Below are 12,720 nucleotides of genomic sequence, written 5' to 3' on the forward strand. Positions count from 1 at the left end.
TGAGTGAGTTATGGTAAATGAATGAAAGGGAAATCTTATTAAGACATCAGAATTTAAATATCATGCAGGAGTTTTGGGATGGCCAGCCCCACTCAATCCATGACAGAATCAATAGACAAAAGGAGAAAATCTCTTATCAATCCATGAGAGCCCAAATAAAATTGACATCATCAATAATAACACTTAGCATATATTCATTTACTTTCTTTTTTTTAATTTATTTTTTAACTTTTATTTAATGCATATAAATTTCCAGTGTACAGCTTATGGATTACAATGGCTTCCCCCTCCCATAACTTCCCTCCCACCCGCAACCCTCCCCTCTCCCGCTCCCTCTCCCCTTCCATTTGCATCAAGATTCATTTTCAATTCTCTTTATATACAGAAGATCAATTTAGTATAAAGATTTCAACAGTTTGCACCCACATAGAAACACAAAGTGAAACATACTGTTTGAGTACTAGTTATAGCATTAAATCACAATGTACAGCACATTAAGGACAGAGATCCCACATGAGGAGCAAGTGCACAGTGGCTCCTGTTGTTGACCCAACAAATTGACACTCTAGTTTATGGTGCCAGTAACCACCCTAGGCTGTCGTCATGAGTTGCCAAGGCTATGGAAGCCTTCCAAGTTTGCCGACTCTGATCATATTTAGACAAGGTCATAAAAGACAGAGTGAGGATAGTAACCAATGATCCTAAGAGTGGCATTTACCAGGTTTGAACAATTATACAGCATTAAGTGGGGAAGAGGACCATCAGTACACACAGGTTGGGAGTAGAGCCCTCAAGGAGACCCACCAGGCCAGTCCACTGCAGTGGCTTTCAATGTGGTAAGCCTGGGCTTCAGCAGAAGTCAGCTTGTGAAGAGCCCTGGCAGCTCTGCCAAGAGTTGGATCACTGGAAATGGACCTGCCCTGGAGTCGAAGGATGCCCAGGTCAGAGCCACAGATCTTATTGGCTCTAAGCTGAAAAGCCCTTCACTCAGCCCAACTTCCAAAGTGACCACTGCAGCTGAGGGGATGGTCAAGTAGGGTCAGCAACATTGCAGGCAGAACTGTAAATTTCTCGTTAGAGATGCCCCCTGCCTTTACCTGGCCAGCTCTCCTCCCAGGCCAGCCAAGTAATGAAAGTCAACAGAGTGCCTTCCCCTAGGAGGTTCACACCTCCCTTAGGATATACCCCATGTGAAGAGATAGATAGGTCTGGGCCTCTGAATTTACAAGGCCTAAAGCCCACCAGATTATTATCAAGCCCCTTCTATCAGGTTCTATTTGCCTCTCAATCAGAAAACTTACTTGTAGCTTAGACAGCACCTTTCTTAGCTCCTCTAATAATGACTCTGTCCTTTGTTCTAGGCCCTGTCTAGTGCACTTGGGCCTCATTCCTTTGTAATCATAACCTCTACTCTACCACCAATGGCTCTACATTTACTTTCAATATCCTATCCCACTATTTTAAAATTCAGGGTATTTTGATATGATCCGCATTGCCAGAAAAATAGTTAATAGTCCACTCCAAATTTGCCTGTCCCTGTAACTATCATCTCATTGTCCGGAGTTCTATTAGTGAGCCTCACCAGTTGTGTTGTTCAGGATGGAGTTTAAAATGAACAAATGTTCTACCCAGTTCAGATACTGCTTGTCAACTAAACAAGCTCTTTGATGTTGTAACCAAAGGATACTGGTACTGTAAAATGCAAGTCAGAAGGAATACTAGGAAATAGTTACCTCAAGGAGCATTCCTGGTGTTTCTCAAGTTGCATCATGTCAGCAGCTTCCTCACTTTTAAGAAATGCTGGACTTGAAGGGCAGAAGTTCTTCCTGCACACAATCTTAGGCAGATAACACTTCTAGGTAAAAACAAAGGGATTTTTAATTTATGAATCACTTATTACTAATCCATGTGTTAATAATTCTAAGAATTTAACAAAGAGTGCAGAAAATAAGCTGTTAAATATATCCAGTATTCGACTTTGCCATGTCATCCAAAGGGGTTCTCATATTTATTAATTCGTGTCAAAATGACAGCATAGACACAAATAGCAGATGGATGGCATTAGGGCAGAAATTGGTAAGCAAGTGAAATTGGTGGTTATATACTTGGAGCTACACGACATTGTTTTGGATAAGTTTGTCTTCTAATTACAAAGCTTCTTGAAAGAAAATAGCTTAGCACATAACTCAGTACACATTGAATAAATTAATGAACTTAGAAGGATAAATAAGCTTAGGAAAATGAACAAACTGTGGATAACCCCATACCAAAATTTTTATGGAGCATATTCAGAGTAAGTTTTTTGCCATCAATGCTTTCTTGATTGCTCATCTTACTATGTATTTTAGGTAAAGAATGTGATGAAACTACTACTCCTTAGGAAACTCACTTATAATAACATTCTTTTTTCTAAAACTCCTTGTTGATCTCCGTAGTTGAGGCCTCAATCACAACATTCTCATACAAAGAAACTTCACAAAGTTGAAGGAAAATTGAATTAAATGGTGATTTTATTCCAACCTTCAAAATAAATTTGAAATACAAGCATAGTACTTTCATAACACAGATCCTTCACAAATTATTTGAAGGGCTCTCATACTTCTTTTAGAATACTTCTGAAAAGCTGTTTTGCAAGTTGCCGGGGGACTGGTCATATTAAGCCAAGCTTGTGTTATTGGGTTATCACTAAGAATAAACTGGAGGATGATGGTACAGAGTTTCTTTGTTAAGTATCAAGAGTGCTTTCTCACTGCAAATACCAAGAAACTGCCTCCCAAGTGTGAGCCAAGGTTTTCCTCAATGATTGGAGATTGGTCTATAGAATTTCTAAATAGATGGGAACAAAGAAAAGTGTATGCTTTTGAGTGAGCGCTAGTAGAAGGGAGACAAGGTGTATATTCTAAGTCTAGTCATATGACCAAAAATATGAAGCATCCCCTCGCCTTGCTAATTTTTTACTAACTACAAATAATATGGTAACCATGTAACACGTCTTTAAAAAGAATGCTCTATTCCTTCCCAGATGGTTTTTTAGAAATATAGAAGTTATGTAATTATCACTATGGTAACCCCATATCTTACAACAAGAAATTAGTATGTCATTTATTTCTAACATTCACTAGTCTTTTTTGAGATACCAAATTTTGGACAATTCACTCTTTTGTAATGCCACTGGAACTCTTTGAAAAACATACACACCCTATTAAAAGTAAAAGGCTCAATAAAAGTTTCAAGGTTAGAAGATGTCATATAAACAAATCAAATTCTTGAATAAATTTACTATTTATACTGAAATCTCACTTCACTAAGAGCTGTCAATAACGGATTTTTGAAACTGTTAAATCAATACACGATACAATGTTCAAAAAATGAGTTTCAGAAAAATGACTTTTGAAACATAAGGGAAACCTCACTATAGGTTCATTGCACCTAGGCAATGAGGCATCAGTACAAGATTAACTGACAGAAGCTGCACATGGAAACATCTATCTGTATTCTTGGAGTTTCTTATTAGCTAAGTCCAGTGACCATGTTATATGCTTAGGAAAAGCAGTAATCCTTGATTTATATCATATGTAGAGGCAATAGCCTTTTCTGTGATTATATGGGGGATGCAAAATTCAATTAAGATTATTCAACTAGGATCCAATAATCCTCTCAAGTTCACCTACAACCACGTGACCATAAGTACTTCATCTTTTCGTTCATTAGCTCATATGCCTGTTCTAGACCTTCTGTCAATAATGAGTTGGTATATTATTTATCTATTGTTACATAACAATTATCCTAAAGTTAAGCATCTTAAAACTACTAACATTTACTCTCTCAGATTATCTCTGGCTCAAGAATCTTACCATGGCATGACTGAATTCCTCTGACTCAGGATCTTTCATAAGATCATATGATATCAGATAGTAATATGCTCATCTCATGGCTCAACTGGAGAAAGTGCTTGCTTCCAAAATGACACAGGTATCATCTGGCAGTCTTCAGACCTTCTCTGGCTGCTGGACAGCCTTGTCACATGGACTTTTTTATACTGCTACTCTCAACATTTTGCTGCTGCAGAGTAGGGAGAGAAAGGATAAGGGAGAGAGCATGATAGATGATAGATAGATAGATAGATAGATAGATAGGTAATAGATAGTTAGATAGAAAGATAGATGCCAAAGTTGTTCATAAATAATCTCAGAAGTGATATTCCACAATTATTACAATATTCTATTTGCTAGAAATGAGGCACTAGGTCTAACCTATGCTCAAAGTTAAGGGGTTACAGAAGACTTTGGATACAAGGAGGCAGGAATTATTTATAACCATTTTAGAGGATAGCTACCTCAGCTGGATTCTGGGATTGCAAATATGAATGGACATTCCATTCTAAATTTATCTCCATCAAAGAAGTTAAGAGTGAGAGTTAACCATGGAAGTTCCTAATATAATCTGATACTTACATATAAGTGGTTTGGAAGTTATCTAATGTTCATTCTAATTTTACTGTCACCATCTCAGTTAGTGCAGTCAGTAACGTCATGATCTTTTGCTTGCACATGATTCTTATATGCAGAGAAAGTTACTTCTATCTCAGAATCTGATGTGTGGGTAAGAGAAGAATTTAGAGTTAAATTGTCTTAGATGCTAAAATATTTAATTTCTTTAAGTAAAATATAATTGCTTTATCTAGAAGGATGAACAGCTCCGGAAAAAACCCTCATGAAGTACTATAGGGGGAGAAGAAAGATGTCCATTTAGCCAAATGAATACACTTAAGAAAGTTAATCAATAGGGCTATTGTTGTCACATATTAATCATCATTATCTCCTGTTCCTAAAGCTTATAAATCTCTCATTTAACCTCCATTCTATATTTCCTAAATAATCAAAATCTAATGGCCTTTAAACTTCACCTTCACAGCAGATATTAATTACAGCTACCAGAGAATATATAATAAAGATTGAATTCTGTTTTTCAAAAGATCATATTTAACCTGCAGCTCTCCGGTATTCTACTGATCAGAGAGAAGTATATTTTACTTTTCTGGGTGCTGACAGCTCTGTTTACAATGTTACAAAAAGGTCTAAGAGATTTTACACAGTGCAAATACATAGGGATTCCCTTCTGCCTTACATCTATGCTGATGACTCTTTATGTGTTTATTTTTTCAAGCTACATCAGTCCTTGATAATTTGTGAAGATTTGAATGTGTAACCTGCAGACTGAGCAAGCCTGAACATCCCAGTGAATAAGAGTCAGTCTGCCTGGATACAACACTCACCCATCACCTGCTGAGAATTCATCATTAGTAATGATAAACAATCTCAGGAGCATGGCTATGTGGGCCACTGATAACCTCCAAAGTACCAGAGGAAATGTTCGCTTCCCTGACTTTCCTCCACTATACAATTCTTCCCTGTTTCACATAAATATTTCTTTACCCTGGAGCATATTAAAAGTCATTTCTTTATAATATTACTTCACTTATCATATAGTTGATCTCAGTTGGGGAAGACAGGATTTAAAAATGGCAATTTTGTACCTATGGCAAAATAATCAATACATAAATATCATTTTAATAAATTGCCTATCACATATATTATATAAAACTCTCCAGCCTGTCATTGTGGTTGGATACTGACTATCAAGTGTGGGACTTTCGGTAAGGTATGCAAGCTTTCAGATTAATCTCCACCTGTGATGATCATATCACCATCTGTAAGAGTCTTTGGAATCTGGCTTGTCTCTGAATCTAAGGTCACAGAAGTACCCTTAGCTCTTCTCAAGTACATGATGCATAATGCTGCGAGTCTGATGGGATCCCAAGTAGCCTGGGATATGGAAGAAATAGTGGGGAAAATTAGAGGGAATTATAAGGGTACTGTAGAGATATTGGCACTTGTTGAAAATTAGAGACATTGCTGGCTTTTATTTTTTCATATTAAAGTTAAAAATGAATCCTTAAATATGCCCTACAGAGTAATTCTAGAAGAAATATATGTTGCAATTAGTTAACCTTACAAGCACTCCTTCATGGCCCAGCTGGAAAATCAATTATTTTTGTCATTGAAGCACTGGTTCATTATAATAGAATTTATGAAATAAGAAATTTGCAAACAATCTAGACAGAGTTATTCATGCTGTCCTGTATTGCTATGAACCATTGTCACGATATATTTTAATTATTATTTAACTCTCCTTTTATTATTATAAAGTCTATAAAGCAATAAAGGCAGCAAATATGTTTAATTTTTAAAGGGATTTAATTTTTTTTAACTTTTACTTATTTACTGTCACTTACTTGAAATGTAGAGAGGGAGAGAGAGAGAGAGAGTCTATCATCCACTGGTTCACTCCCCAAATGTCCACAACAAACAAAAATAGATAAGTGTGAAGTAAGGAGTCCAGAGCTGAGTCTGAGTTTCCTACATAAGAATCAGGGATTCAAGTACTTGAGCCATCACTTGCTGCCTCCCAAGGTGAACATTACTGGAAACTAGAATTGGAAGCAGAGTGGGGACTTCAAAACCAGGCATTCTGATATGGTAGAATTCAGGCATCCCAGAGACGTCTTCATTGCTGAACCACATGCTGGCCTCCCATCTTAGCTTTCCACTGTCTATGTTTCCCAAGCATTGAAGCTCCAATGTGACATGGAAATAGAAGATAGACAAAGTGATTAAAAATGCTATACTCACATTACCATAGATCTGCTCTTGCACTTTCTGAATGGCTAGAAGAGCTATTAGCAAAAAGTATAATCCTACGTTGGATGAAGAACCCGTTCCCATAGATTTGACTGATCAGGGGATATGTTGTAATGACATCGTGCAAGTCAAAGTTATTGTAATAATATATCTCACAGCCCAGGCTGATAATATGTATTATTATTATCATGGTAAAAATGATAACAGCTGTCATTCCCTGAGGATCTCCTCAGTTCCGGGCTAATCCCTGCAAGATGCACTTCATATGTACAGTTTTCACTGTGAAAAATCATATTAAGCAGGTTATGCAGCGCTCTCATTGTTATGCAGAAAATAATAGGGAAAACAAGGAAGTGACAGTAGCTGTCTCTGCCTCTGAATTTCATGCTCTCACTCATCTGATCATGTAGCCTATGAGCACTGTGAGGAAGACATAACACCCCCATGTGCCTCAAATAAAGGTTGTTTCATGCATTTACATTTGTTTAAGGATCTTTATGGTTTTGGCTTCATATTTATGTATGTAAAGTTAATTAATAAAATATTTAGCTTAGTTATTTTGGGATTTTTTCTAAGATCAGATTTAAATCTATATGCAAATTTGACTCTCTATGTTGCCTTCAAGGATCTGAATCTGGCTGTATGAAGTTGCTTCCCAATCTCCAGAATTATCATACTTTGATTTTGTCTTAGCACACGCAGGTTTCCTATTGGCATTCCCTATCTGTCTTGGACATGTCTATTTGTTTTATATTTTAGGGCTCAGAGCTTGATTCTCCACTCCTAGCAAAGTGAGGTCACTTAGTATTCCCTTCCCACCACCTCAGCTATTTTTCCATGCTTTAGAGTAATATTTTACCTGTTGCTCTCTCCCTTGCCAAAGCTGGATGTGATTTCCTGAAGAGAAAATTTCCTCTTGCCTAGATCTTCTCAGTGTTGAACAAATTGCTTGACACATGGTAGATTCTCCATAACTATTCCTGAATAAACTATCATTACTCAGAAACATACTGTCATATTTTAAATTTCCCTTCATTGTTCCAAATGGCTTATCTACAATTTAATAAAAAGTATATACACTACATTTCAGCATTCTATGCAACTCTGTAATACATGATATGAGTCTGTGGCTTTGTAGAGTACTTGTCTGGATAATGTCTAAGGTCTCAGGTTCTCTAACATAAATCGAGTCCAAGTTTCAAATGTAAGGGTGTACAGACATCTGTTACAACAACCCTCCCCCCGATATACTTGTCACCTTATTTTCTTTTGCTAACCAGTCACCAGTGGAAGTTAGCATATTAGCTTTAGTTTTTCAAAAGCTTCCTGATAGTATTGATCTAGGCATGACCAGATGGCTTCTTACAAATACACTCTGGGTAGAATGATATTGGTTTATTTTTAATCATTTATATTCTAAATATATTTCTTTTTCCCCATTCAACAAAGGATAAAATCAATTCCAGACTGTCTGGAGCCAGTAAAAATTAAGGAAATCATGAGTACCAGGGAATGGATTTTAAAGTACGCAATATGGTTTAGTTCATCACAGTTATTAACAATCAACCTGACATCATAGAAACAATATATCATTGTTCATAATAATCAAAAATTGCTCTACAGAAGTATCCTGGAACCAGCATTAGTGCTGATATTTGTAGAATTTTCTTTGCCATGTAGAATTTTCTTTGCCACATAGTCTGATGAATAAGCTTCTACTTGGGCAAGTTCTTGCAGCATGTATTCCCTTATATTTCTCTTCCTTCTGATATTCATTATTCCAAAAATTTTCAGAAAATTTTGTTATCATTGGGAATAGAAAGACTAAAAATTGCAAGTTTGGACCTTCACAGTGAGGGATTCTGTATGGAGACATTGGCACATATATAAACAATGACAGTGATGTGTGACAAAATGCTTATCTCAGTAAGCAGAGCCATGCTAGTCCAGAAAGGGAGAGTGTCCTATATTTACAGGAAGAGGTGGAATTTAACCAGAAAATATTATTATAGTGTGATTATCACCTAATATCTATAAGTCCAATGTTTGTAGTTACTGACTCTATGAATTAAATAAACATAATACATGGCATCAGAGAAAAGACCTCCTCCCTAAAAATAGAGGGAGCCAGAAAATAAAATGTGCCATTAACAGAAACCTCTTTGTTATATTGTTCAGAAGCAGGAATCAGGAGGTAGTAACATTAAGAAACAGTATTTAAAGCACAACAGTAGCTCCTCAGAGATAAGGGTGGCAGGCCTCTGGGTAGCTGTGGAGTTTAGACTCATTGAATACATTGTAGACTTGTTCTTTTCCCCAGGTACTTTCTAATACCTGCTGCATTCCACAAGTCAATGCTGTGTTGAATGTGCAAGTTAGATTTAATGAGGAAACAGCAAGAAACAGAAAATCAACTATTTGGTATCTTTTGGCAAATAATGGTCTCCCACGTTTCTCCATGTGCAATATGCTGATAAATATGATCAGCATTACTCTCATAGGTTCAAAGAAGAAAAAAACTTATCCACAAGCGCTAGTAAATTACTATTCAAAGATGGTTAGTATTTCTTGGACTTAGAGTTAGGATGAGGAATGAGAACTACCAAAAGCATTGTATAAAAGGGGAACCTGATTAGTGAATATATAAGTGATATTCTGAGATATTATATGGTTACAGTGTGTTTACTAATATTTTCAAAATTGTCATGGAAAGATATTCAGCAATTTATGATGAGCAAAGTTAACATCTCAGAGATTGATTCAAACTTCTACTTGCAATAAAAGAAGCAAGATAAGTTAATAAATTTACTCTTAAATTAATACTTTCTTTTTTCAACTAACTCTGTTTTTTCCCCAAGTTGATATCAAGGCTTTATACTGTCACACTTGCCTTTCAGACAATACTACACATTATATTATTCATATAACATTTGGCACTCGCTGAAAACAAGTACAGACTCTCTTGAATTATGTACTACTGTTTTTATATTTTATGATATTTATTTATTTTGATTCAGAAATTACAAAGCTGGTTAAAGTAAAAAAATTATACATTTTTTCAATAAAGAGGAGTATTCAATATCACAAAACAGACAACCGATACTAGGTTATCAGAAGTATTTTTTGCTTTATGCTACAAAATGAGCCAAAATAAATGAATAAAGAACTAAACATCTGTGTTTTGTGTTTATATGTGTGTGTATTTATGAGAGAGAGAGAGAGACTGAAATAAATCTATCTTCAAATAAATTTGAAGTGAAGGAAAATATCACTACTAGTTGCAAAGAACGCAATAGTATCAAAAAATATGCATTTATTTCCCAGGAGAATTTATCCTATATATAATATCTGACAGTGTTATTTTAAATTCAGCTACAGAGCTACAAGAAGGGTTTTCAGGCATTGAATAAATTGAAGGATCTTCACATTTGTAATATTTGAGACTTGCAACTTGAAATGTCCTGTTAAATTAATCTAAGATACAAAAATAAATGCTATTTTCTGGCAAGGTCTGTTGAGACTGGGCATTCCCAGGCCCACTTTCTCTCTAGTACCATTTCTCTCTATTTGTTCTTTTAGGTTGGTAGGGCCCACTAGATGAGTGGACTTTACTCAATGTTGTATTTCTCCAACTGCAAGAAATATGAAACATACTAAAGGATTTAAATAAATATCTTATACAATCTCCTATCACAAATGCTTCTCTCTAAAATTGTATCTGTATAAAAGACTGGGACCAGAAGAAACCAACATAAAGAAAATAGTCAAGAATTAAAGCAGCATATCCTGAGATGTAATTGGGAATCTATATATTTTTGATGCCCTGCCCTGTGTTCTCTATATCATTTGTAAACAGAAGTAAGAAATTCTATTTACTTGCTTAATGATCATTAGCACTTAATGACCTGCTACTGTGTACTACATAATATGCCTTAAATGAATTATCTCATGTAATATTCTCAAGTTTCCTATGAAGTAAGCCCTATTGTTATTACCTTTATACAAACAAGGAATGTAAGAATTCGAAAGATTTAGTAGCTTGTGCCTAGTGTCACAGTTAACCAAATATGGGATTTAGTACCCAGACAGTCTGACTTCAAAGCCGGTTGATACCCAACGTGGTCGGCTGCCTTCATGAGAGCTTGCTGTTCCACTTTAATTCCAGGACCCTGGTTAAAGCAACCCTATTGTCTGAGGTCAGATGAAGCTTCTCAGGTGACAGAAGAGCACCTGGATTGAAATAGTGCTCTAATTGTACCTTTTTTTTTTTTCTCCTAAGCCAATACCATGCTTAGTTCTAAGTTTCTTTATAGTAACCATTCATTAGGTGCACTTCAAAACATTCTTTGGGCCAGCTTTTTGGAGCAGCCCATTAAACTGCCACCAGTTCCACCAGTGGAGATGCCAGTCAAGTCCCAGCTTCTCCACTTCTAACCCAGCTCTAATCCAATGCTAATGCATCTGGGAAGGCAGTGGAAGATGCCCCAAGTACTTGGCCCTCTGCACTCATGTGTGAAACCCAAATGAAGCTCCTTGCTTCTGGCTTCGTCCTGGCCCAACCCTGGCTATTGCCACATTTGGGGAGTGAACAAGCAGATCGAAGATTGATTCTCCCTCTCTCTCTCTCCCTCTCCCTATCCCTCTCCCTCTCCCTCTCTCTCTCTTTCTTTCTCTCTGTGTGTGTGTGTGTGTGCGACTCTCGTTTTCAAATAGAATCAATATTAAAAGAAAAGGATGCTATTCTCTTAAAAAATTGTCTCCAAACTTACCATCAAAAACTAATATAGATCCATAGATTTATCCTTAGTCGCCAGAATGTCATTGACTACCTTAATTAATGTGCTTACTTCATTCTGTCACAATTTTGAATTGTTTTATTTCCTGAAATAAATTGATCTGATGTGTTATCTATGCTCTCCAAGTATCTATGCAGTGGCAATCTCAGTTGCAACTCCCAAGAAACTCCATCTCAACAAAAGCCTTGTGATAAAAAGAGTGATGAGAATTTGCATATAGTTCTACAGCTCTCTATGAACCTTGAAAGATCCATCATTTGGATTAGTTGATCATATCTTTTAGCTTGAATTCATCAAGTTAAGAAAGCCCGGTTCTCAGAGCTCCACCATCTCTACCTGTTATCCATTGATAGCTTCAATTCATTGACTTCTTACAAACTTCAGAAAAAGAAAATTTACCTAAATTAACTCTTTTAATCCTCAAGAGTATTCCAAGGGTGCAGAGCCCCATTTTATAGAATGTTCAGTTAAAGAGAATCCTTGTCTTATTTGTTTTTGAATAACAAAAAATTGTTGTTCTCTTAATCTACAGAACATATCCCCAACCATAATTGTTTTGCTTTCTCCCCAATTCTGAATACTTGAGTCACTGCTTTTTATTAAGAAAATATAAGTGCATAATCATAATTGCATTATAAAATATTCTAGCCATTATTGCCATATATTTGTTTTTAAAAATTTTGCTTTATAATATAATGATCAGAGCACTGTACTTGGCTATGCCCCAAACCAGGACCCTCACATAAGTTCTTTATTAATCATTTAAAATCACCATTCTTCAGAAATGTCAGATATTTTATTTATCTTTAATTAGTCCTTTATTTATTTGTGAGGTGGAGTGAGAAGCATAGAGAGATCAGAAAGAGAAAGAACTCCCATCTGTTGATCTATTTCCCAGAGGTCCACAATAAGTGCTGGGTGGGGCAGCTGGGAACTTGGAACTCAACATAAGACTTCCAAGTAGGTAGTAAGAACCCAAATACTTAAGTTATCATTCCTGCTTCCCAGGGTCTATAATATCAGGAACATGGAGTCAGGAATCAAACCCAGGAATCAAGCCCAGGATCTATGATGTGGGAAACAGGCACCCTAAGTACTTACCAGTCTTACCACTAAGCCAAATACCTACAGCTATATTCCTTTTTTTCGTGTTATTTCCTTCTTTATGTCTGCATTTAGGTGGTATATCCATTCAACAGGTACTTGTTTATTTCCTAATACAT

This window comes from Lepus europaeus, chromosome 7 (assembly GCF_033115175.1).
Source record: "Lepus europaeus isolate LE1 chromosome 7, mLepTim1.pri, whole genome shotgun sequence".
Lineage (NCBI taxonomy): Eukaryota > Metazoa > Chordata > Mammalia > Lagomorpha > Leporidae > Lepus > Lepus europaeus.